Below are 25,849 nucleotides of genomic sequence, written 5' to 3' on the forward strand. Positions count from 1 at the left end.
GGAAACAAAGACAGACTGAAATAAACATATTTTTTTAGTTGTAGGGTGGAGTGTTCCTTTAACAACACACAGGCAATAGAAACCACAATGAGGTGGGGTGGGGAAGAAAGTTTCAACAGAGATGTGAGGAATCAGAGTGCAAATTATAAAACACAAAAAATATATACTGATCTCTGTATATTTGCAGAACACTAAGACAACAGATATCTAAGCAACAATTTAGCTCTATAATACAGAATAATACAGAAAAATATACTCAGAACTATATATTTGCAGATAGTCTTGTAAGGCTGTTCCACTTTAAATGCAGACTGCTGCTATTAACAGTTAAAATTAAGGGAACCTTGAGTTAACAACACACAAGCAATAGAAACCAAAATGAGGGGGGTGGGGGTGGGAAGAAAGTTTCAACAGGGATGTGAGGAATCAGAGTGCAAATTATAAAACCCAACAAATATATACTGATCGCTGTATATTTGCAGAACACTAAGACAACAGATATCTAAGCAACAATTTAGCTCTATAATACAGAATAATACAGAAAAATATACTCAGCTCTATATATTTGCAGATAGTCTTGTAAGGCTGTTCCACTTTAAATGCACACTGCTGCTATTAACAGTTCAAATTAAGGGAACCTTAAGTTAACAACACACAAGCGATAGAAACCACAATGAGGGTGGGTGGGGAAGAAAGTTTCAACAGAGATGTGAGGAATCAGAGTGCAAATTATAAAACCCAAAAAATATATACTGATCTCTGTATATTTGCAGAACACTAAGACAACAGATATCTAAGCAACAATTTAGCTCTATAATACAGAATAATACAGAAAAATATACTCAGTTCTATATATTTGCAGATAGTCTTGTAAGGCTGTTCCACTTTAAATGCAGACTGCTGCTATTAACAGTTCAAATTAAGGGAACTTTGAGTTAACAACACACAAGCAATAGAAACCACAATGAGGGGTGGGGAAGAAAGTTTTAACAGAGATGTGAGGAATCAGAGTGCAAATAATAAAACCCCAAAAATATATACTGATGTCTGTATATTTGCAGAACACTAAGACAACAGATATCTAAGCAACAATTTAGCTCTATAATACAGAATAATACAGAAAAATATACTCAGCTCTATATATTTTCAGATAGTCTTGTAAGGCTGTTCCACTTTAAATGCAGACTGCTGCTATTAACAGTTCAAATTAATGGAACCATGAGTTAACAACACACAAGCAATAGAAACCACAATGAGGGGTGGGGTGGGGAAGAAAGTTTCAACAGAGATGTGAGGAATCAGAGTGCAAATTATAAAACCCAAAAAATATATACTGATCTCTGTATATTTGCAAAACACTAAGACAACAGATATCTAAGCAACAATTTAGCTCTATAATACAGAATAATACAGAAAAATATACTCAGCTCTATATATTTGCAGATAGTCTGGTAAGGCTGTTCCACTTTAAATGCAGACTGCTTATATTAACAGTTCAAATTAAGGGAACCTTGAGTTAACAACAAACAAGCAATAGAAACCACAATGAGGGGGTGGGGTGGGGAAGAAAGTTTCAACAGAGATGTGAGGAATCAAAGTGCAAATTATAAAACCCAAAAAATATATACTGATCTCTGTATGTTTGCAGAACACTAAGACAACAGATATCTAAGCAACAATTTAGCTCTATAATACAAAATAATACAGAAAAATATACTCAGCTCTGTATATTTGCAGATAGTCTTGTAAGGCTGATCCTCTTTAAATGCAGACTGCTGCTATTAACAGTTCAAATTAAAGGAACCTTGAGTTAACAACACACAAGCAATAGAAACCACAATGAGGGGGGTGGGGAAGAAAGCTTTAACAGAGATGTGAGGAATCAGAGTGCAAATTATAAAACCCCAAAAATATATACTGATCTCTGTATATTTGCAGAACACTAAGACAACAGATATCTAAGCAACAATTTATCTATATAATACAGAATAATACAGAAAAATATACTCAGCTCTATATATTTGCAGATAGTCTTGTAAGGCTGTTCCACTTTAAATGCAGACTGCTGCTATTAACAGTTCAAATTAAGGGAACCTTGAGTTAACAACACACAAGCAACAGAAACCACAATGAGGTGGGTGGGGAAGAAAGTTTCAACAGAAATGTGAGGAATCAGAGTGCAAATTATAAAACCCAAAAAATATGTACTGATCTCTGTATATTTGCAGAACACTAAGACAACAGATATCTAAGCAACAATTTACCTCTATAATACAGAATAATACAGAAAAATATACTCAGCTCTATATATTTGCAGATAGTCTTGTAAGGCTGTTCCACTTTAAATGCGCACTGTTGCTATTAACAGTTCAAATTAAGGGAACCTTGAGTTAGCAACACACAAGCGATAGAAACCACAATGAGGGGGGGGTGGTCAAGAAAGTTTCAACAGAGATGTGAGGAATCAGAGTGCAAATTATAAAACCCAAAAATATATACTGATCTCTGTATATTTGCAGAACACTAAGACAACAGATATCTAAGCAACAATTTAGCTCTATAATACAGAATAATACAGAAATTTATACTCAGCTCTATATATTTGCAGATAGTCTTGTAAGGCTGTTCCACTTTAAATGCAGACTGCTGCTATTAACAGTTCAAATTAAGGGAACCTTGAGTTAGCAACACACAAGCAATAGAAACCACAATGAGGGGGTTGGGGAAGAAAGTTTCAACAGAGATGTGAGGAATCAGAGTGCAAATTATAAAACCCAAAAAATATATACTGATCTCTGTATATTTGCAGAACACTAAGACAACAGATATCTAAGCAACAATTTAGCTCTATAATACAGAATAATACAGAAAAATATACTCAGCTCTATATATTTGCAGATAGTCTTGTAAGGCTGTTCCTCTTTAAATGCAGACTGCTGCTATTAACAGGTCAAATTAAGGAAACTTTGAGTTAACAACACACAAGCAATAGAAACCACAATTTGGGGTGGGGGGGGTGGGAAAGAAAGTTTCAACTGAGATGTGAGGAATCAGAGTGGAAATTATAAAACCCAAAAAATGTATACTGATCTCTGTATATTTGCAGAACACTAAGACAACAGATATCTAAGCAACAATTTAGCGCTATAATACAGAATAATACAGAAAAATATACTCAGCTCTATATATTTTCAGATAGTCTTGTAAGGCTGTTCCACTTTAAATGCAGACTGCTGCTATTAACAGTTCAAATTTATGGAACCTTGAGTTAACAACACACAAGCAATATAAACCACAATGAGGGGGGTGGGGGTGAGGAAGAAAGTTTCAACAGAGATGTGAGGAATCAGAATGCAAATTATAAACCCCAAAAAATATATACTGATCTCTGTATATTTGCAGAACACTAAGACAACAGATATCTAAGCAACAATGTAGCTCTATAATACAGAATAATACGGAAAAATATACTCAGCTCTATATATTTGCAGATAGTCTTGTAAGGCTGTTACACTTTAAACGCAGACTGCTGCTATTAACAGTTCAAATTAAGGGAACCTTGAGTTAACAACACACACAGAATAGAAACCACAATGTGAGGGTGGGGGGGGGGGAAGAAAGTTTCAACAGAGATGTGAGGAATCAGAGTGCAAATTACAAAACCCAAAAATATATACTGATCTCTGTATATTTGCAGAACACTAAGACAACAGATATCTAAGCAACAATTTAGCTATATAATACAGAATAATACAGAAAAATATACTCAGCTCTGTATATTTGCAGATAGTCTTGTAAGGCTATTCCTCTTTAAATGCAGACTGCTGCTATTAACAGTTCAAATTAAGGGAACCTTGAGTTAACAACAAGCAAACAATAGAAACCACAATGAGGGTGGGGGGTGGAGAAGAAAGTTTCAACAGAGATGTGAGGAATCAGAGTGCAAAGTATAAAACCCAAAAAATATATACTGATCTCTGTATTTTTGCAGAACACTAAGACAACAGATATCTAAGCAACAATTTAGCTCTATAATACAGAATAATATAGAAAAATATACTCAGCTCTATATATTTGTAGATAGTCTTGTAAGGCTGTTCCACTTTAAATGCAGACTGCTGCTATTAACAGTTCAAATTAAGGGAACCTTGAGTTAACAACACACAAGCAATAGAAACCACAATGAGGGGGTGGGGAAGAAAGTTTTAACAGAGATGTGAGGAATCAGAGTGCAAATTATAAAACCCAAAAAATATATACTGATATCTGTATATTTGCAGAACACTAAGACAACAGATATCTAAGCAACAATTTAGCTCTATAATACAGAATAATACAGAAAAATATACTCAGCTCTATATATTTGCAGATAGTCTTGTAAGGCTTTTCCACTTTAAATGAAGATTGTATCATTTTCAAAGATCACAAAGTTATTGTTCCTACTTCTTTACAACATGAATACATTCAGATTTTGCATCGTGACCACCCAGGTTCCAATTCTACCAAAAGTAGTGAGAGAGGACTAGTATTTTGGCCTTCTCTAGCAAAGGACATTGATAAAGTGCTTTCCTTTTGTTAATTATGTAATAGTACTAAACTGCATTTGCAAAAAGAGCCACTTCAGCTAAGCCAGACTCCTGAACTACCTTGGTTAACAGTAGCCACTGACATATTTGAGTGCAACAGTCAGCATTACTTAGTGTTGGCAGCCTCTTATTTGAACTGGTTTGAAATTGATTTTCTACCTAATTTAACATCCAGTGCTGTTATTACTAAGATGAAACATCATTTCTCAGTCCACAAGTAGTCTACATAAAGTTATTTCTGACAAGGGTACCTGTTATAACAGTCAATTGTTTCAGAAATTTGCCAAAGAGTAGGACTTTATCCATGTTACTAGTAGTCCAGAATACCCACAGTTGAACGGCCTTACCGAACGTGCAGTACAAAGTGCAAAGCAATTACTAGAGAGGTCAAAGTGTAACAGTACTGATATCTTCTTGAATTTGCTTAATCTCAGAAATATACCCTGTGACAATCTACTTAGCTTGCCTGCTCAAAGACTACTATCTAGGCAAACATGAACAACTTTGCTTATCAGTTCTAGTTTGTTGGTGCCTAATCCTAAAAACAACAGAGCAATCAAAGCCCAACTCTTTAAGAAGCGTTCCTTTCAGAAGTCCAACTATGATAAAATGAGCAGATTTCTTCGTCCATTGAAAGAAGAAGAGACAGTGAGGATGCAAATGGTGAAAGGCTTTGATCGAATTGGTCAAGTGAGAGGCATATGTGCTGAGCCACAATCCTACTTAGTGGAATCTGAGGGTATAGAATACAGGAAAAACTGCAGCCATCAACATCCTGTGTCTGAAATGATATCGCAGCATTGTACCTGTGATACACACTCTAGATCTCAGAGCAACCCTGACAATGTTCACACTGAAGAACATGTCTCAGTATCCATTCCTGTTCCTGATGATGTCCCAGTTGTCCCCAGAGTTGAACATTCCTTGAAGACAGTCCCCATTGGTAGATCCAGTTATGATTTTTATGTTACATAATCAGGTCATATTTCTAAAATTAGTGTAAAATACACAGCAACCTGGACATAATTGTCTTATATGTGTCTAATTTTGTATGATTGCATGTCAAGGAATTAGTTCTGTATAACTGCTTGTCAGTGAATATTGTCATTTGGTATGTGATCTATTTCTCAAAGAGGGAGGATGTAGAATAGAGTGTGTGTGTGTGTAACTTTAAGAAGCATTTCTAGATGTAGGCATGTGCATATAAATATTGAAAATGTGCAGGTAGCAGTGCCATTTTGAGAGAACAGTAAGAGTGTTAACATGTATGAGTGTAGTAGTCAATCTGTTTATATGTTTTTGTAAGTTTAAGTTACTAAGCCTCATTCCTGATGTGTATGTTTGAAATAAAGCTGCTTGAACCGAACTCACAACTGTTCATCTGTTTTATCCTCATCAGATAAGTGACAGAATCTCCATGTAAAGGTCTTATCAGTTCATAGATGTTGACAAGGCTAATGGCCCTAGAGCCCTTACAAGCCTAGCCATATTTATCCTGAGTTACCCCAATTGTTGGTGGTTAGGTGAGTGAAGTTTGCAAAGGTAAGGGTCTATGATAGTTAATAGTGACTTCCTCTATCCAGGATGGGCATGGGTGCCATACCAGGAATGAATCTGAGTTCACCCATTGATTGGTCTAGTTTACTTTTAAAGAGGATCAGGGAGGGGCTCTGCTTCACATTAATTGGAAGCTTGTTCCAGAGAAGTGGCAGTCTTTGGGAGATGTATCCACCTCTCCAGCATGAACTGTTCATGTTGGAAGCTAGGTTAAGATCCCTGGAGCGAATGAACCTCGTGCAGTTTGATTTACGAATGTGTAGCATTTCCATCAGGGGAGGGTCAGAGACTGCCCTGTAAACCAGGCACAGGCCACCTCTTGGCAATCTGTAGGAGACAAAATACAGTGACAAGGCTTTCAGTCTTTCTGAGTAAGACTTGTTTTGTGTATCCTGTAATTTCTTGGTGGTGTCTCCAATTTTTGCAGGTATCTGGTGAGGTATGTACAAAAGGGAGCATTGTACTTAATTATTGATCAGATGAGGGCTGAGTATAGCTGCAATGCCTTTACTTATAGGATGTGCCACTTAGAAGGATTTCCTTACTACCATGGATACATGACTATCAAAGTTCAGATTGCTATCAATCTGAGTACCCAAATCATGTGCCACTGAGTCCTCTCTTAGGGGTTTGCTGTCTGTTATGTAATTATCAGGGATGTCAGCTTTTCCAAATATTTGATCCAGATATGGGGAGCACCTCAAGTATTTGTTCACTTTCTTTTAAAACAGATAGCTGAAAAAGTTCTGTTCAAGACATTTTTGCAGCCACGCTTGGAAGACAGATGGTCTATTATTCCCATGGTTGGGAATATTCCTGTATGCCTTTCTAAAGAGTCAGAAAAAAAAATACTAAAGATCATTGTGATAACTCCATTTGGCCCAGGCAAAGTTGGCAGGTGTCCTACCTTTTAATGGAATTTCCCAAAGGCAATTACCATAAGCCTACTCACAGACTGGATCTGCTTACACAGTAGCAGGGGCAAATGATACACCCCAACTTTGTGCATTTGCAACTTACAGCCTGAACAATTCGATTTTTATACCTTTTTGGCACTTGTTCCATGAGGATGTGCATCAGTTATTTAAGGAGGAAAAAAAAGCTATGAATAGAAAATCTTACATTTACAAGTGGGAAAGGTTTTCTAAGAGGAAGAGCCAGTAACAGAGATCTCAAAAGGGTTTTACTGAAAAAGCTCACCAAGACTCTGACACAACTTGTTGTGAGGGAAAGGTTAGTTTGCTTTTGATTTCTTGTATTTTGCATTACTCTATTGCCTCTTCCTATTTTGTATACTGTGATTTGTTTTCTTTACACAGTGTTTTACTTGTATTCTGCTTTGAATTACATATTAAAACTTGGAAAGAGACCACAGCTGGGTCTCTTGTGAATCGCACAGAAATTTTTCCCAGCCTCCCACTTCATTGCTCTTGTGTTCTTAAACACAACCGTCTTTCTAGTTGCCTGCCCCTTATGTTAATTTGACCACATATCTCCTTCCCTCTCCCTGGCTGTTGTGAGTAAGCGGAACATTGTCATTTTGTGAAATCACTCTGCTTCAACTATTTAAATTTATTGGCCATCCCACTGTATTTTATAGTGACAGAAAAACAAAAGTGCCCACCCCCTTTCAATCTATCTTGCTCTTTTAAAATTAATGGATCTCCACTTAGACAGCTGAAACTTTAATTACCCGCTTTTTCATAAACACTGCAGTGTTTATAATATTAACCCATTTTTTTTCATCTTACTTTTAAACATCTATTGCAAGACCACCAGTTATTGGAGAGGTCACATTCTGCCTCTCAATAGTTATCTTAGGATTAGTGTTTCTGTTAACTATAGACTCTAAACAGGTTTTGTGCCTCATGAATGGAGAACAGCAACAGACATCCCTCTGCACAAAGGTGGGCCATCTACAGATCCTGGAAACCACAGACCCATAAGTCTCATTATATGTAAAACTATTAGCCTTATATGTAAAACCACGGAACAAATTATCCCGCAAATGAACAACAGTGATATAGTAAACCTCCAGACACTGGACCCAACCCAGTTTGGTTTTGTCAAGGGCAGATCATGCCTACTTAACCTTATGTACTTCTTTGAGAAGGTCACCAAAGTAGTGGATGAGGGCAAAATGGTTCACACTGCCTATCTTGACCTGGCCAATGCCCATTTGGGCATTGTTGGCAAACTCAAGAGGTTAGATACAAACTCGTATGCCACCTGGTGGATAGCTCACAGACAGGACCCAGGAAGTTAGAAACTGTGGAATCCACCTCTACAAGGAGGACAGTCACAAGTGGAGTCACCCAGGGATCAGTCCTTGGACTGCTCCTTTTTGGCATTTACTTCTCTGAAGGGCCAATGTTAGTGGTCTCTGGCTGACTAAATTTGCAGATGATTGCAAATTAGGAGCTGTCATTGAATCCTGCACTGACACAAATGTTCTCCAGGAGGGGCAGACACAGACAAACAACTGTTGTCAGAGCCATGGACTAAAACTAAATGCCAAGAAATGCATAATAGTATTCTTCGGGAAGTCATCCAACATTGGTAAGTATTATATTGACAACACACCCCCTTAGAGTTGACCCAGTAGTTTGGAACTTAGGGACACATACATATAGTAAATTAGCCTTTGACCATCACGTGTCTACATTAGTGAGGAAATCATTCTATGTTGTGAGACTTATAAACAAAGGTATGGCATCTACGTCCAAGGAAGTCATTGTTCCACTGTATTCGGCATTCATCAGACCTATCATTGAGTACAGTGCCTCCTTTGGTAACCAGGCATATCCAACAACTGGAACATCCACAGAGGTTCCTCACTAAAAGAATATAGAACTTAAGTAAAATGTCCTATGCAGACCATCTCAAGGCTCTGTCCCTGTATTCTGTTTCCTAGTGGATTTTGAGGGAAGACCTATGCCTGACATTCAGGGCATTGTTAGATCCCACTGTGATGGACCTCCTGCATATCCACAAAGCAGACAGCACCAGAATTACCCATTCTAAAGACTTAAACCTTGCCTGTGATATAAATAGGACCTGCTGGAGAGACAGGTATGTATCCCAGAGATTATCCCGTCTCTGGAACAGACTCCCCATCCATGTAAAGCAGAGTTCCTCCCTAACCCAATTCAAGTGCAACTTGGACAATTGGATGGAGAACAGAAAATTCATCCCTGGCTTGGCACCTATGTCTCTAATGGAAACAGGTAACCTATAAATGGTTCATCTCTCAGGCCCAACTTGTAAATGTTTCATCTACCAAGCCCCTGCTTACACTTACTCAGAACTTGTCAGAGATTTGAGATGCATGACTAGGCATAAAAAGGCCCTTGTGTTTGTTAGCCTACTAAACACATATGAACCAATGAACTTATGACCTCTCTGGTTTTAAAATATTTGTGTGCGGTACTAAGAGATGGTTTGTCATATCCTCATATAAAAAGTGCATCTTGTGGTCATCTCAGTTTGCCTGCCCATGGATCCCTCTTTTTGTGTCTTTTTGAGGTCATTTTATGAAATGAGTGTGGCACACGAGACCCCCCACTTCAAAGCAAATACATCCTCCCTGGGATCTGAACATTGTTCTTGAAAAGTTGACCTTACCTCCTTCTAACTTGCCTCAGGCTAATTTATGGTTCATTACTTGAAAGACTGTTCTACTCATTGCACTGACATTTGCAAAGCAAGACTGATTTGCAAGCTCTCATGATTGGCCAACCCTATCCGATTTTTCAGAAGGACAATGTTGTGTCACACACTAAAACATCCTTCATGCATGCTGTTGTACAAGGGACTGAGTCAAATATTTTGGCCAGTGAATCTACATCTGCTTGTGCAGATGTTAGACTGAAGCTCTGTCCTGCTGGTGCACCCTTCAGTCAGCTGTTTTTTCCATCGCTTCCTCTTCCAGTCAGAGGTTCAGCGATGAGGGTACGTTCCCAGAGTCATGGAAGGAACAGACAGAAACCTTCCAAAGAAGAGAACAACCATCTCTCCATCAAACAAATGTGGGATCAATTCAAAACTCACTAGTTTGAAACATTTGCTCTGTTCATTTGACTTCTGAGCAGATTTCTCTCCTGGAAAAAGGGCTATCATTCATTCCAACACATAAAGGTGGCATTTGCAATACTGTTCTAAATTTGAAGTGTTTTGTTAGAAATGTGATGCTGAGAGTTGCTTGATGGTAATTATGATGTACAACAGCATAAAAAACCTAGTGTCCTCATGCCAGTGCTTCACCCTCATTTAGAAGCATTCTCTAGAGTATGAGAAGCAGATCTACATAGTTATATGAATTTGAAGAATCATAGTAGAAAGACTTTTGTTCTGTCTCTTTCTGAATATCAAGCTCTTAAACATTTACAAGAGATGGAGAATGTTATTACTCATCCAGGTGACAAAGGTGGGGCTGTGCTAATAATGGACACTGACTTCTATGTGAACAGTATGTTGTATATGTTATCTAATAGTAGCACTTATACTAGAATTGATCTAACAGTAGTTAATAAACTAATTGATGAGGTGCATGGTGATTTGATGGATTGTCTGTTGTAGATACAACTCTAAAGATTTATACAATTATTTGCTAATTGAGCATCCTTTGGTTCCTGTTATCTGTGGACGGCTGAAGGTTCATAAAGAACCAGATAGGCCACATATGAGACCAATAGTTTCCAGGAGGGGCTGGATGAATGGATCCTTCTCTTTATATGTTGAGAAACAACTGAGACCTGTGCTTGATTGTACACCAACTGTTCATAGGGAGATGAAACATTTTTTGCAGAGCTTGTTTGAAGCGACCCCTTGTATAAGACCTCATGACAAGTTACATATTGTTATGCTTGATATCGCATCACATTTTACTGTGATACCTAACCACTTAGGTTTACAATATGTTAATACATACTTGAATGCCAATAGTGAATATACCACTGACCAGGTTAGTTTGATTTGTGCATTTATCAAACTTATTCTTGAACATAAAGTTTTTGGGTTTGGTGGTCATCATTACTGGCAGAGGTCTGTCATAGCGATGTGCACTTCTTGTGCAAACAGCTATGCCAGCCTAGTTTTAGCTCACTGGGAGATGACATATGTTATCTCTAATACTTATTTTATAGGTTGTTTAGCGTATTACAAATGCTTTGTTGATGATGTTTTTATATTATGGAAGGACTCCAAAGAAAAGCTATATGAATTTGTTGGATACATTAATTCATGTACTGACTTTAAGTGCACAATGACTTGTTCTGCTATTCAGATCAATTTTCTAGATATCTGCATCTTTGGAACTAAAGATGGCTTTTTAACTAGCATATACAAGAAAGAGTGCAGGAAGAATAATGTACTCCACAGGAAAAGTATGCACCCAAACCATGTCTATCGCAATTTAGTGAGAGGGCAAGGCAGGCCATGAGAATTTCAAGACTGAATTGTGGTAATGAAGTGTTTGAGAATGCTCTAAATGAATTTAAAACATATTTATTTTCTAGGGGCTATTCACCTTTGGTGGTAGCCAAGTAATTAGATCCTACAGTTCTAAATAGACAGGGGAGGGATAAACCATATTTTTCTGAACTGGAAGGGAGATAAGCAGATGTCTCATGCAATACTACTGTCAAAGGAGGTTTGGGGATTTTCTTGTCTTACTCCTCTGATGTTAGAATGACTTGTGATATTTTTTTAGACATCAAAGGTCTATATCAACAGCTGATGACCAAATAAAACAAGTGGTTGGGGCTGAGTCCTACCATTTGTTTTAAGAATAAGAAGTCCCTAAAAAGATGTTTTGTTATAAAAAAAGTGCAGAATAGCCCTAATAATAAGTTAATATCACAATGTATAGGCACTTTTAGTTGTATGTCGTGCACTATGTTCTTACATTAATAGTAGTGCAGGTTTTTTGCATCCAGAAACAGGGAAGAGGGAAGGAGTATAGATTTGAATTATACGCCATTTGTGCCATTTGGCAACTGGTATACCTAGCCAGGTGCAGAGTATGTGCTTCCTTTTATGTTGGGAAGATGGAAAGCTCTCTGAGGGAGAAAATATGTGAATACATATATATTCCATTAGAAAAGCAGATGAAAGAAGCACTCTAGCGAAGCGTGCTATGTCTTGTGGCCATGACCATGAATTCATGTTTATGGTGCTACAGGTGATCAATAAAGATTTTAGACTAGGTGACATCAAAAATAGTTGAGTTACACTGGATTATCCTTTTCCAAGCTGATAAAGGGAAGGGACTCAATGAGACCATCCGACTTAAGTCTCACCTTAGCTCACTTCACTCCAATGGTTCTCAGGAAGTTTGCACTGTAACTTCCAATGGGCAGAGCCTAAGCCTTTTTACAGAATCAAATTATGTCCTCACATTTCAAACAAATGTTCATATCTCTGGAACCATAAGGATTATTAAAGAAGTATAAATGGGAAACTCTTAAGCACAAACTATTTTTATAGTAGTAGAATTCTTTAGGTTCTAGGTCTTAAACCAAATTTTAAGTCACAGTCACTATTACATTTGTAATATTTTGTAAACAATTTACAATATCTCAGCAACCACTCAAGTTACACACACACTGTCAGAAGCAACTTATTCATCAACCTGAGAGCTTTCATATGAGGTTAAGGAGTTCTGTTTGTGTTAAATGGTTGTTCAGATATTTAGAAAAATGTGAAAATATATATATAAATTAATATCATAAAAACAACAGTTAATCTCTATTTACCTGCACTAGACAGAGGTCAAATATTAATGCAGTTGAGTTTGCCATTGTGTAAGCTTTAAGACGAAATCCTTTAAAACCTTGTACATAACATGGTTTTGGAATTATTGAAGCAAATATGAACAACAGTATTTGATGCCTAGAGGCATCAGTAGGAGTTAACTGCAGATTCACTCGGATGTAATGAGTTAAATCACGTGCTCTTTTTAGGTGGTTTGACTGGATGCTTTGTATCTTACTTGCTCTATTTAATTGTTTTAACTTTTTAAAGTGTATGATCTGATGAAGCATCCTTGACGTGAAAGATCTTATCTGTTATTAAAGTTTTTATTGTTTTATATCTCAGCCGTGTGTGTACTCAGTTCATTTTGGATTTTATTTCTTCAGGAAACACTTTGTCTGGTGGTTTGCAGTACTTATTTCAGAACATATCTTGAATCAAGCCTTCAATCTTCCAGTGTTCTATCCTGATCCAAAAAACAAGAGAGAAAATATTCTATATACCTTGGATGTAAACAGGCAGCTCAGATACTACCTTGACAGTATAAAGCCCTTTAGGAATGCTGAACAGCCGATCTTCTCTTATATGGGAGATAAGAAAGGTCAACCTGTCTCTAAGCAAACTGTTGCACAATGGTTGCCCTCTGCTGTTCTTTTCGGCTACTCCCACCATGGCAAATCTCTTCCAGGCAAGCTTAAGGCTCACTCAACTTGGGCTTTATCCTCTTCGATGGCATATTGGAAAGGGGTGGACTCTAGAAGAATTCAAGAAGTCGCAGCATGGTCTTGTGTTCATACCTAAACAAAACACTACAAACTGGATTCCTTTTCAAGGGTCCAGAGCAGGCAGATTTTGCTAGGATCATTTTCCAGAGGCTGCTGGATCTTTTATCCTTCCACCTCCTGGGTTGGGTAAGCTTTGGGAATCTACTCACACTGCCACCAAGGCAGTGGGAATGATGAGTGTAGTACAGTTACATAAGTCCGACGTATCTGTAGCATTAGATGTTTGAATTCCTCACTACCTCAGTGGCAGCACACACCTGCCATTCCCCAGATTGTCATAGATGAAGTGGGTTTCAACCTCTTTGATTTGTTCTTTGTTGGATTTGCTTTTTATATGGTATTGTCATTGGCTGCAAATTTACTATTCCTAGGTGATTCTGGATTCAGGTACTTTCCTCTTTTTGGAAGCAAAAAAGCCTGAGCATTCACTTCCAGTCACAGCTGAAGGCTTTTTTCTTAGGATATGATCAGCCAGTCAGCTGTGACAGGAAGTGAGGGAGGAGGGGAGTCTGAGCTTTTGAAAGCTGGCCAATACTGGGTTGCCTTGGCAGATAACCCAAAATGCCATTTACTCAGTGAGGAATTAGAACATCTACTGTTACATGTATAATTTCTCCAAATCTTTTGGATTTCTAGTATGATTAAAGTTCATGAAGTTAGTATGATGATAGCCAAAAGTCCTCTTTGCAGCTCCTGCAGTGTGCCCAGAATTGACTCCTCGTGTAATGTATATGGAGTTACATGTATCGGTAGCATATCTAAATTGATATCAGTCATCATCAGCCCCCCTTTTCCTATTTTTTACATGGGGTCATGGTGTCATGTTAACTGTTGCCATCTCTCTTGATTCAATGCCACACTCCTACCTTCGACACTCATGCCTGACTGTCCCAGATCTTCTCACACAATTCATCCACCTCTTTGGTGAATGCCCTAGTTTCCTCTTACCTTCTTCCTGTCTGCCCTAAATCTTCTTCATCAGATTGTCTTCTGCTTCTCAGCACATGTGCCTGAACCACCATAATCTGTTTTCTTTGATCTTTTCTGCAATTGCAGCTATTTTGGCTTCTGCTTTTATGCCCTCATTAACAGTGATGTGTGATCCCACATGATATAAACTTCATCATTCTCTGTAATGCCTTGTGGTTCATATTTCCAGTGCTTCTCAGCTGCTTCAGTGTGGTAATGTTTCCACAATCCCCAATGCAACAATCTTGCATTGGGGATTGTCTGCCATTAGTTTATCACATCCAACAACAAGATGTGTAACTGCTTCCACTTCTGTTTTACAGAACTTGCATTTGTCCATTTCTCACACATGTTCAGTGAACTGTGTAAACCAGCATGTTTATAGTCATTGTCCTGAGCAGGGAATATTAACCTTTCATCTTTTGGTTGAAATTAGTCTCTCCATAGCCATTCCTGAATCAAATCCTGATTGACATGAGGTTGTTCCAGGAGTTTTCTGTATTTGCAACTATATTTATGCCTTTTCCATATTTCTTTTATTGTCATCTGAACCTTCTCCTTGTATTCTTTTTGTTTTTTGACACATTCAGGAGCTGCTTGATTTTTGTCTACTTCTGGTTTTGTTTCCATTCCTGCTTGACATTGATATACTAATGCTAAACTAAGTAGGAACTCATCTTAGATGACGTCTATTCTTTTAAAGATTTCATTATGTTTCAGTCTGGTGAAGTCAGCAGGTATGTATGCAGTCCTGTGATTGCGAATCTGTACATGTAATCAGTTTCAAGGCAGCACATATCTCTTTCAGAACGAGAAATATATAATCTTTGTATACACTGATTTTTATGCATCATTTGATAAGCATGAAGCATTTTTCTTGTTTTCCTGTCCAACTGATACAGTACCTTTTGGGGCCAATCAGTCACCCCAAATCTGTAAGCTAGAACAGGAGGAGCAAATTGATTTATACATTAGACTTTCTTCATAGATGTTAGAGCTGTTTTCAGTATTAATTTTAGTCTTCTAAAATATTCCTTAATGAGTTTTGTTCGCATTTGTTCATATTTTAATATTGATCCTTCATCTCCTGCTCTAATTCCTTTATATCAAGTTTCTGTTCCAGATAACTTTTTTCTTGATACTGTAGCTTTCCTGTTTTAAATGTTGCTTTTGCAGTTATCAAGACCAAATGACATTCTCTTATCATCTGAGAAACTTGTAATCAGTTGTGCTTTCAACTCCTCATCTGATGAACTATACAGTTTAGAAACATCCACTAACCCATGGTTACAATATTCATAGACTAGCTCGTATTAACAAGTGAGGTGGAGGCATAGCTATTATCTATAGGGACACACTTAACCTAGAACGATTAGACAACCACTCCCCTGACACAAATAGCACAGAAGTACTTGTAACTAGCTTACAACTAAACAATGACAAACATCATCCTTTTCACAGTATACATTCCGCCAGGCAACAATTCTAATACAATCAAAAGTCTCCTGAATTGGGCAGCAAACTCCTATAACCAAGAAACAATCATTGCAGGAGATTTGAACCTTGACTGGTCTTTCTGTTCCTCTGAAGACCCATCAAACTTCATTAACCTCTTTGGCTTTACTAAAATAATCACCACACCAACTAGGATAGATAAGCATAACAAAAAACAATCAACCCTTGGTTGGATTCTCACTAATAGACTCTCACTATACCCTCATTATGGGTGCCTCCCTAACACCCTCAGTGACCGTAGACCCACCTACCTCCTGAGACAAAAAGTAAACCCTAAAAAATCCATTATATACAAGCACATGTGTAATAGAAAACATTTCTCTCCAGATATTTTCAACACCCTCCTGAAACAATGTAATTGGTCCCCACTAAAATATTTCCAAATAGATAATGCAACTCAGTACTTTAACATGACTTTCCTAGAAATCCTTGACAAAGTAGCCCCCATCAGAAAAATTCATGTACAATCTAAACCAACTCCACGGCTAATAAAAATTACTAAACACCTCATGAAGCAAAGAGACAGAGCATGGTCCCACTATTTGTTCACCAAAAACCAAACTACCCTCCGGAATGTCCAACAACTAAGAAACACAGTCAAAAGGCAAATAAAAACAGACAAAAAAACTTACTACTCTACATCCCAGCAAAAACATCAAAATAACCTCAAAAATTCTGGGCTTCTATAACTCAAATTCTCAGTCCCAAACACCCCTCAACTCCTAACCCCTCCACCCCAATACGACTGAAATCATAGTCACTCAATTCAATTCTCACTTTACTAACTCCATCAGTCCACTGACAGTACCCATCACTCCTCCCAGCAATCATGCAACATTTAGCCTCAAACCAGTTCCTACAGGCTACATTAACAAACTTCTGCATCAAATGAAACCTTCAACTCCAGCAGCTGATCTGCTTCCCAATGAGTTTTTAAAACTGGCAGCTGATGCCATTACCTACCCTCCTACCCCATCTCCCTACTGATAAATTTGTCCATGTCCGAGCAATATGTCCCCAAACTATGGAAGATATCCCATATCATTCCCTTACACAAGGGTGGCACCTCAACTATTTTATCAAACTACAGACCCATTGCAATACTACCTCCCCTTGCAAAAATCCTTGAGAATTGTATACACTGTCAAATTCTTCCCTGTCTCTTGAGCAATATTCTCCTCTTAGATTCACAACACGGCTTTAGACCCAAGCATAGCACCATTTCTGCCCAATTGGCTTCACAGATATAGTTAACCAATCCAGAAACAATGGCCTTTACGTCTCATCAGTTTTCCTAGACATTTCAAAAGCATTTGTCACTGTCTCATACCAAAAACTTCTATACCAACTAGCCACCTTAAACTTCTCACAAGGTTCCATAGCTACTTGTCTGACAGACAGCAAGCTGTCAAGTGGCTAGACAACATATCCTCACTCCTATCAGTCTCAGTAGGAGTACCCCAAGTTTCTATACTTGGCCCCCTTCTCTTCACAATTTTTACCAATGACCTCAAAGCAGCCACTACCTCAGCTGACATCATACAATATGCAGATTATTCTACGCTAACGTGCTTAGCCTCCACAATCCCCAAACTCCTGCAAAAAACACAAAAAGTTTTCACAGATGTTGAAAGCTTCCTTTCCACAAATCAACTAATATTAAATCCCAACAAGACCAAACTAATATTATTTACCGACAATAAAACAGCTCAGCCCCCATTCCATTCACAATCTACTCCACCAAGAACACAAAAATAGAGCCAGTGGACCATACCAAGCTGCTGGGTGTCACCACTGACAAATCTCTCACCTATGACATGCATATATCTCAAACAAGGTCCACATAAAACTCGGGGCACTCTACAGGGCCAAACCATTCCTCACCCAAACCACCAGAACAGCCATTGCCCAAACCCATCTACTATCCAGCCTATTATATGCCTCCCCAATCTTCACAAACTTAAAGAAAACAAATCAAAATAAACTGGAAGTCTGCTACAACAAGATAGCCAAATTTGCCACCAATCTGTCATATAGAACACATCATTGTACTGCCCTTTACAAACTAGATTGGTTGGAACTCCCAAACCTATTATGCCTCAAGCAACTTGCAATTTATCATTCCATTATCTACCTTCCAAACAATTGCCCAGCCTGAACAAAACTAATAAAATCCTATATCAGCAATAGAACCCTCTGCTCTTCCAACAAACTTCTTTTAGAAGCCTCTAAAAACAAAAATAGCTAGGAAGATGCCTTAGTCTCTAATCACATCTCCAGAATCTGGAACTCACTTCCTCAACCCATTCTTTCCACAGCTAACCCATGCAAATTCATTCAAAATTCTTCTCAAAGCCCATCTGGCTAAAACCTGGTTATGCTCCTGCTCAACACCAGGCTGACCACTCTGTAAATTTACATTACTTTCAAGCACCTTTTATCCTATATTTTCCCTCTGCATCATTTCTTTAACTAATTGTTTCCTTTTCTGACTCCTAGCACTAGCTTCTTATATTATATCTCTATTGTAATTGTTTATTTAGTGAGGATACCACACCCTAATTATAAAGATATTAGCATCTTGTTCTTATGACATATATTCTACACCCAATACTTAAAATCTGTTATATCAAGGACTTTTTCTTATTTTACTGCATGTGCACTATTGTCTTTTTCAATCATTTCAATTGTATTACTTTTTATTGTATTTTCTGTTTTACTATGTAACTTGGAGCTCTACTATTGTCTTGTTCACGCAATTCAATTGTATTTACTTTTTTATCTCACTCAGTTTCAATTTACTTCAATTGTATTTACTTTTTTATCTCACTCAGTTTTAATTTACGTAATGTTTTACTATGTAACTTGGAGCTTTTCTCCCCAGGTTTCTGCTGAAAACTGTCTAGCTTGAGTCAGTCGGACACTCCCGGTAAATGTAAAATAAAAATAAATAAGTAAATAAATCCACAAAACGTAGATGAAAAGTCTTTATTTACACTTGATTGTTTTCTGGGAGCCAAATTGAAACATGACCTAATCTGTTAAGTAGACTGCTTAAAGGACAACCGTGCCCTCAGACTCAAAAAACATATTAATTTCATCATGGTTTGATGTTTCCTACATTTTAACAGCACTCTGAGACTATTTTGAGCTTTTTAGATATTTTTAGATGCAATTTCTGACTCTGACCACATGGGGTCTGGCATATTGAAAAATTCAGACTGTTTACTCTGCCTCTAAGTATCCCAGAATGCATTATTTGTCTCCAAAAAATTGCATCAGATCTGCCACGTTTTGCCTTAACTTGCTGTGACTTCATTGACTTAACAGGCATTCACTGCAGTCTTAAAATCCCCTACTTTTGGTTAAATTGTTATCCTTTTTCAATGACCACTTGAAACACAAGCAGTGCAAATGCTACAGAACAGAACTGAAAAGTGCATTTTCTAGCTCTTTCATCTTAGAAATGCTAAATTTCTTTCTTTTGTGAAGGCTGAAATCTAGCTCTTCAAGGAATCTCCCCTCCCACTTCACACCTACCTTCCCTAGCTGTCAAAGAGCCAAGGGTAATTTGACCCATTATCTGCATGTGATTGACAGCTTGTCACAGCAGGTGACCAGAGTAATGTACTGTTTGCTTGTCTGCCTTTTCCTCCTTACAGTGGGAGACTTTTTTTGTTGCACTACTCCTGTCAAATTTAAAACCAAGCGACATAGCACTGGCAATAATCCCTGCTTTGCAAAGCATCAATCTGCCACTTATTTTCCCTTCCTGTTTAAATAGCTAACAAATGATACACTATAAACAAACTATTTCAGACTTGCATGACAGCACCCACATGCTTTTTTAAGTCAATATTAAAAAAAAAATGATGGTAGTGCATACCACTTGTAATTTGTTGCACTGTTTAATTGTGCCAGACATCGGCTTATGCAAAAACATGCAGTTACTGTCTATGCATGGTCACTGCAGATTTATGCTCTTACTTTTTGTAGCCCTTACTGTACTTCGTTACATATCAGTAGGGCTTTTCAGAATAGTGACATTATATAGTCTGCTTTTTTGGCTGGACTTTCACAGTTCCAGCAATGGGCAACTACATATACTCCATTATATGTTGGTTTACTCAGAATTTCACCGCTTAGTATGCATGGTCTTACTACATTTTTTGCTTTAATTACAGTATCGCAATTTACAAAGTATGCGCTCTATCCATTTATCTCTAAATATAACCTCTGTATACATTAAGACTGCAGTGTAATGAAGATCCAACACCTGTGAAACAGTTATCATTTTAATGGACCTTACAAATCTACAGTAATCAAATATGATTTAATTCTGCTAAATGTACCAAAAGTCAACTGATCAATCATAAGACATACAAGATAAGCTGGCTTTTGGTTTACAAAGTGCAAAAGTGGAAATTCCCACAACACTATTGCGAAAAGCCTCTGTACCTTGTCAAGGTAGCCAGCATCACAGAGGTCCACTCACACCACAATACTTCCGTCTACAGCCTGATCCACTCACATCACCACTTGCATTACACCCCTGCATGTAACACACTTCCAGATGCATGCGACGCTTGTCCAGCAAAAAACTATACATGCCAACATTTATTCACCAAGGAACAGTCCTTAGACACACTGTACAAGCTCCAGCTGCTGAAAAATAAAAAGGAATCATACACAACTCCATACTGCTCCATCATTCACACAACCCCTACTGCAAATCCAGGCTAATACAAGACATTCCACAAGAGTAGTGTTCTCTTGGTCCACATCTGCACAACCTGACAGATCTTACACAACAACTTATGCTATTTCAGAATAATTTAGTATCACTTCACAATACCAGTACGGATATTCGATAATTAGTACTTGTCCAGAGCCCCAACTGCTCAACAGCAGGAACACCCATGTACCTCAAAATTGCCAACTTGCATGCTTAGCTACTTGTTCCCAAATCACAGACAAGCTGAAGAAACAGGTTTTTATTTACACGTGTTTCATCAACCGGACAAACTTGTTACAAATGACTATGCCTTACTTTACTGCCTGCTCCTTCAGTGCTACTCCATACATGAATACTTCACTATTTCATGCAAGGATTGTTATTCCATTGAACATGGCACTTTCCAAGTGCATAATGTAAAGGACTGTAATCATACCATTCACAGTTCAAGCCAAAAAGATACATTTACAGTGACTGCATGTAACAGCCAGTCCATACACTGTCAGTAATACAATTCTACCTTACATAGCTTATCGATTCCATCCATTAACAACTCAAGAACCATTCATCCAGTTAACTATATTCATCAAGTCAGGAAACCTTAACAGTACACATCACAAACCATCCATAACACATTTGTAGACTCCATTTCACATCACATGAACTCATTGTAGCACCATGTTAGACATTGTATTGAACATAAGAGACAAAGTCATTGTTGCATGAATCAAATTGTAACCAAACATCACTTCTTAGTAATTACATTTTACATGTGCCAACTCACTGATAGTCTGTCCAACTTTAGAAACACTATTCATTAAAGACTGGATAAATCAGTATTCAAATGGCAATGGATTAATCTGCATTGAAATGGCAATGGAAGTACTCCTTTGGCTGTTCCTGTTGGGGGTCGCTTCAGCATATCCATTTGCCTTTTGCCCTGTCCTCTGCATCCTGTGTCAGACAACACTTGCATGTCCTCTATCACAAACCTTACCTTAGGCCTTGCTCTTATCCTCTTACCTGGCAACTACACTTAGTTTAGACAATAATGCCTGCATCCTAACCCTTCCTATAAGTGTCATATTGGTTAGATGCTCCCAAACAGTCACCTACCCTTACCACATTTAAGGACCATGATCTATGGACATTTTCTTCTACACTATTTGTCACCACCTGTGGAGGAGACCCCCACTGCATGTCTGATCAACTCACTGTACCTCTTTACAGCCAGTTTGTACAGAATAATTTTGTAAAATTGTAAACATGTCATTCTCTGCCATGTTACATACATCATGGCCACTACTCCAATGTTTCCGTACTACGTGCCTCAGCACTTTGTGTAGCTCATGGAACATGGGCTATAAAATTTATGTCCACACTGACCAGCCCTAACAGAATCGCCATTAGGAGCCAGGCCTACACATGGCATAGTCCGTCCACTGCCACCCACAGGAGCCAGTGCACAATCACAGGATGGGCAGGGTGTGAAGGAATACTGCAACATGGAAGACATGGACATCTTTCTGGTGACAATTCACACAACTTTGATGTCCTCCAGTTCCACTGTTGTACTATTCCATGTGGTGGCCTTCCGCAGCTCACCATGAAGGCTATTGTTTGCTAGATGTTTCCCTAGGAAAAGATGGAGGACAGCCAGGTCCAATCTGGCTCTGGCCATTGTGATTTTGTCCTGCTTGCATTTTTTACATAAAGTCTCAACTAAGGAACAACTACCTACTTCAATGATAGCATTGGTGCCACATTTCTCAAGTTTCCTGAAGAGGCCATCAATCTTCTGTAGTGAGCTGTACTACTTCCATGCAATGTGTTTCCATGGTACAGGTAGCCAAATGTAATTACCTTGCAGAAAAGAGGCTGAAATGTGGAGTATGACCACTACTTTTCCGCACAGCCAGGGGGTGCAAAGACAAAATCCTCAACTCTTTTACACACTCTGACATGGGCATAAAACCCAATGAGTCTGTGAACATCCACAGTATAGATAACAGAGGTTCAGCAATAGGTCTATCACCATTGCCATGAAGGACGGTTTGGTCTGGAGCAAAAACATTACATCGACTAGATGGGAGACCCTCCAGTCCGAGGTTACTGCCCATCAAATGTCAATTCCTCATGTGTAAACATTTAGGTGAGGCTTTGACATCTCTCTTAAAGGGGGCTCTGTTCAGCAGTTTTTATTTCTAGTTAAACAACCCATGTAGGTGTCCATTTCATATGGTGTCTTAAACGTAGAACCCCTTTCCTGAAGGTAGTGTGTATAACGGTGCATTCAGGTTGCAACAAGCAGAGATAGAAAAAAATATGTCTGTTTATAGCTTATTATGCACCCGTCTGTATTCATTAATACACAATACAGGATTAGGCAGATGTCCCTTTCCTGGGTCTTGAAAAACTTTGTAAATTTAATGGAAAATAATTTCCTCTTCAATAGGCAAGATTTCCTTGTTCATCTCTTATCACTACAGTGTTTAGTTGGTCCACTGAGTGTGGTAACTTGGTGTGATTGACCAAAGAGCGAACCAGTGTTGTCTTGGCCAGTAGTGAGTCAACCTAAAGATGTACCCTTTGTCTGGCTTAAGTTTCAGCTGCACATTTGGAATTAATGGGAAGGGTGGTAAAGCATGCAGACATTACCCCTGCCAAGAGGTGGAGATGGCATCGCTTATCACGGCCTTTTATTCCTTTGTCCTTTTTGCAATGCCAGCCTAATTGCCTGTTGGAAAAGGCGAACAGGTGCATTTGAGGTATGCCCCACCAGTGGTCCAGTTCCAGTAAGATCTCTGAAGCTGTACAGAATGCCCGGGTGCAACCCAATGGGTGTCACTTAACTGGTCAATCAGGGGTGATCTTGCATATTCTAGCAGTCATTAGAACCACAAAACAGTTAATTTACTGTAACTGCAGTGAGCTATTAATGGTATAGGGATAGTATCGCCTAGTACCTTCAATAGCTGGGAATAATATTACTCCCAATTAGGTTAATTGAAAAAAAAGGTCACAATTTACTTACCCAGTCCACATTAGTAAATGTGCTGTTTCAACCTGGAGGTTTACTACAGTCACCAAATCGTGAAATATGTCTAGCAATCACCATAGTCTTCTCAGGACGTTCACACCTAGCAATATTCTTTGGTATGTCAGGTATAGACATGGGTTGCGTTTCCAAGATCCCTCGCTTAGCTTTTATAACTTCCAACATCAGATCATATATGTAGTCAAACTTTCTTTTCTCAAATATTGGTTTGGCTACCCATTCCTGTTTTGCTTTCGGGTACACCACGTGATACCTTAGTTCTCCCTTTGCTGCTGACTTCTTTGTAGGGAATCTCACCACTGCTTGCTCACGATGAAGGTTCTCGTTATGATCCAGGATGGCAAGTATGATTCTTGCTTTCATTCCTGCAAAACTAAAGTGCTCAAACTTGGGGCAATATTTGCATAGTAACGCATGGAACACCTCGAGGTCACCAGTGTGGCAGAATTTGGTGATGTGCTTCAAATCTTTAATGAGAAATTTGTTTGCAAGAATTCTCTTCAATGCACTGTAACAGGCATCATCTTCTTCCAGCCACTTTGTCTCATCTCCATCTAAACCTTCTTGCCACCATCCCAACTGTGTTGGTCAGTTACATTTTAGAGCAATGACAACCATTTCTCCTCTAGTACTACTTCATCCCCTTCACACGTTTCAGCACACCACCACAGGTGATTTGAAATACTGTGACACCACTGCAGTAAGTCTTGCTTGCCTCTCCTTTTCCCAGCTTCAGTGATTTTCTTAGTCAAATTTTTGGTCATATGCCACACATCAAACTAATGATCCACCTTTGGAAATTCTGTGCGCATCAATAACCTTATCCCAGGATGTCTGTCTGTCGCCACAAGGCTCACATTAACATTTTTATCCATCAAGTTTTTCAGGCACTTCTTAAAAGCTTTCTTTTCCAGTGCCACCGAGGATACACCTCTGCAGACCTGCTCCAGACAGAAATCTACAATGAATCCAGAATCCAAGTCCATCATGCTGTAGCAGCAGTACTTGGCAGAATAACCTGGACTATCACACTGCCCATCTCCAGCTAACCTTACTTCCTTACCCACTGCATCTTCTAGCAGACGAGTCTGATGCTGTGTCCAAGTATGCTGCAAAACTGGGAATAAATACTCCCGTTGAATACAATAGAATGTGGTTTCACTTATAAATTCAAGTCCTAGATAAGCACTGAATCGCGCTATATGTGCATATGTACTTCCACTGAAAAGTACAGATGATGCCAGTAGAAGATTGCCAGCTGGCATTCGGCCTATTAATGGTTGACTTTCCCAATGCAGAAATTCATGTCCACTAATGCATGAAACATTCACCGAGACATAGGATCCCAACTTCACTTTCCTCAGTTCCACAGCTGGTGTGTGGCATTGCGGACAGGTCAATTTTAGCAACACACAATCCAGGCAGGACTCAAACACAATGAACTTTGATTCACTTACCATCTTCTTGTCTTCGTCCTGTTCCAGCACTGTGTCTTCGATCTCTGACGTAGACACGTTGTCAGAAGTGTACAATCAGTCTGGATCCTTTTCCACATCATCTGTCCACTGAGAAAGTGAGGAGCTGCTATGCATGCTCGTGTTATGGACGTCCTTTCGTAGCTTGACTGGAGTACTGCAATGTGTCATCTCCGCAGCAATGTATGCACTAGAGCTACATGTCGCCTCTTCAGTGCAACTTTCGTCCTTTTCATTGTGACATCTACTCTCACTCAGGCGATGATTTACATTATTGAAACTGTGCTGTTGCGGTCCATCCTCACTCACTTCTATTTGTACATCCTTCGATTTTTTAAAGTATGTGTGGTCTAACAGTGGTGAGACTCCTACTTCTGGAAACTGTACAGCTGCATCAATCATAGTGCGTGGTACTG

Source organism: Protopterus annectens, chromosome 10.part0 (genome assembly GCF_019279795.1).
Source record: "Protopterus annectens isolate FY-2018-M chromosome 10.part0, PAN1.0, whole genome shotgun sequence".
Lineage (NCBI taxonomy): Eukaryota > Metazoa > Chordata > Ceratodontiformes > Protopteridae > Protopterus > Protopterus annectens.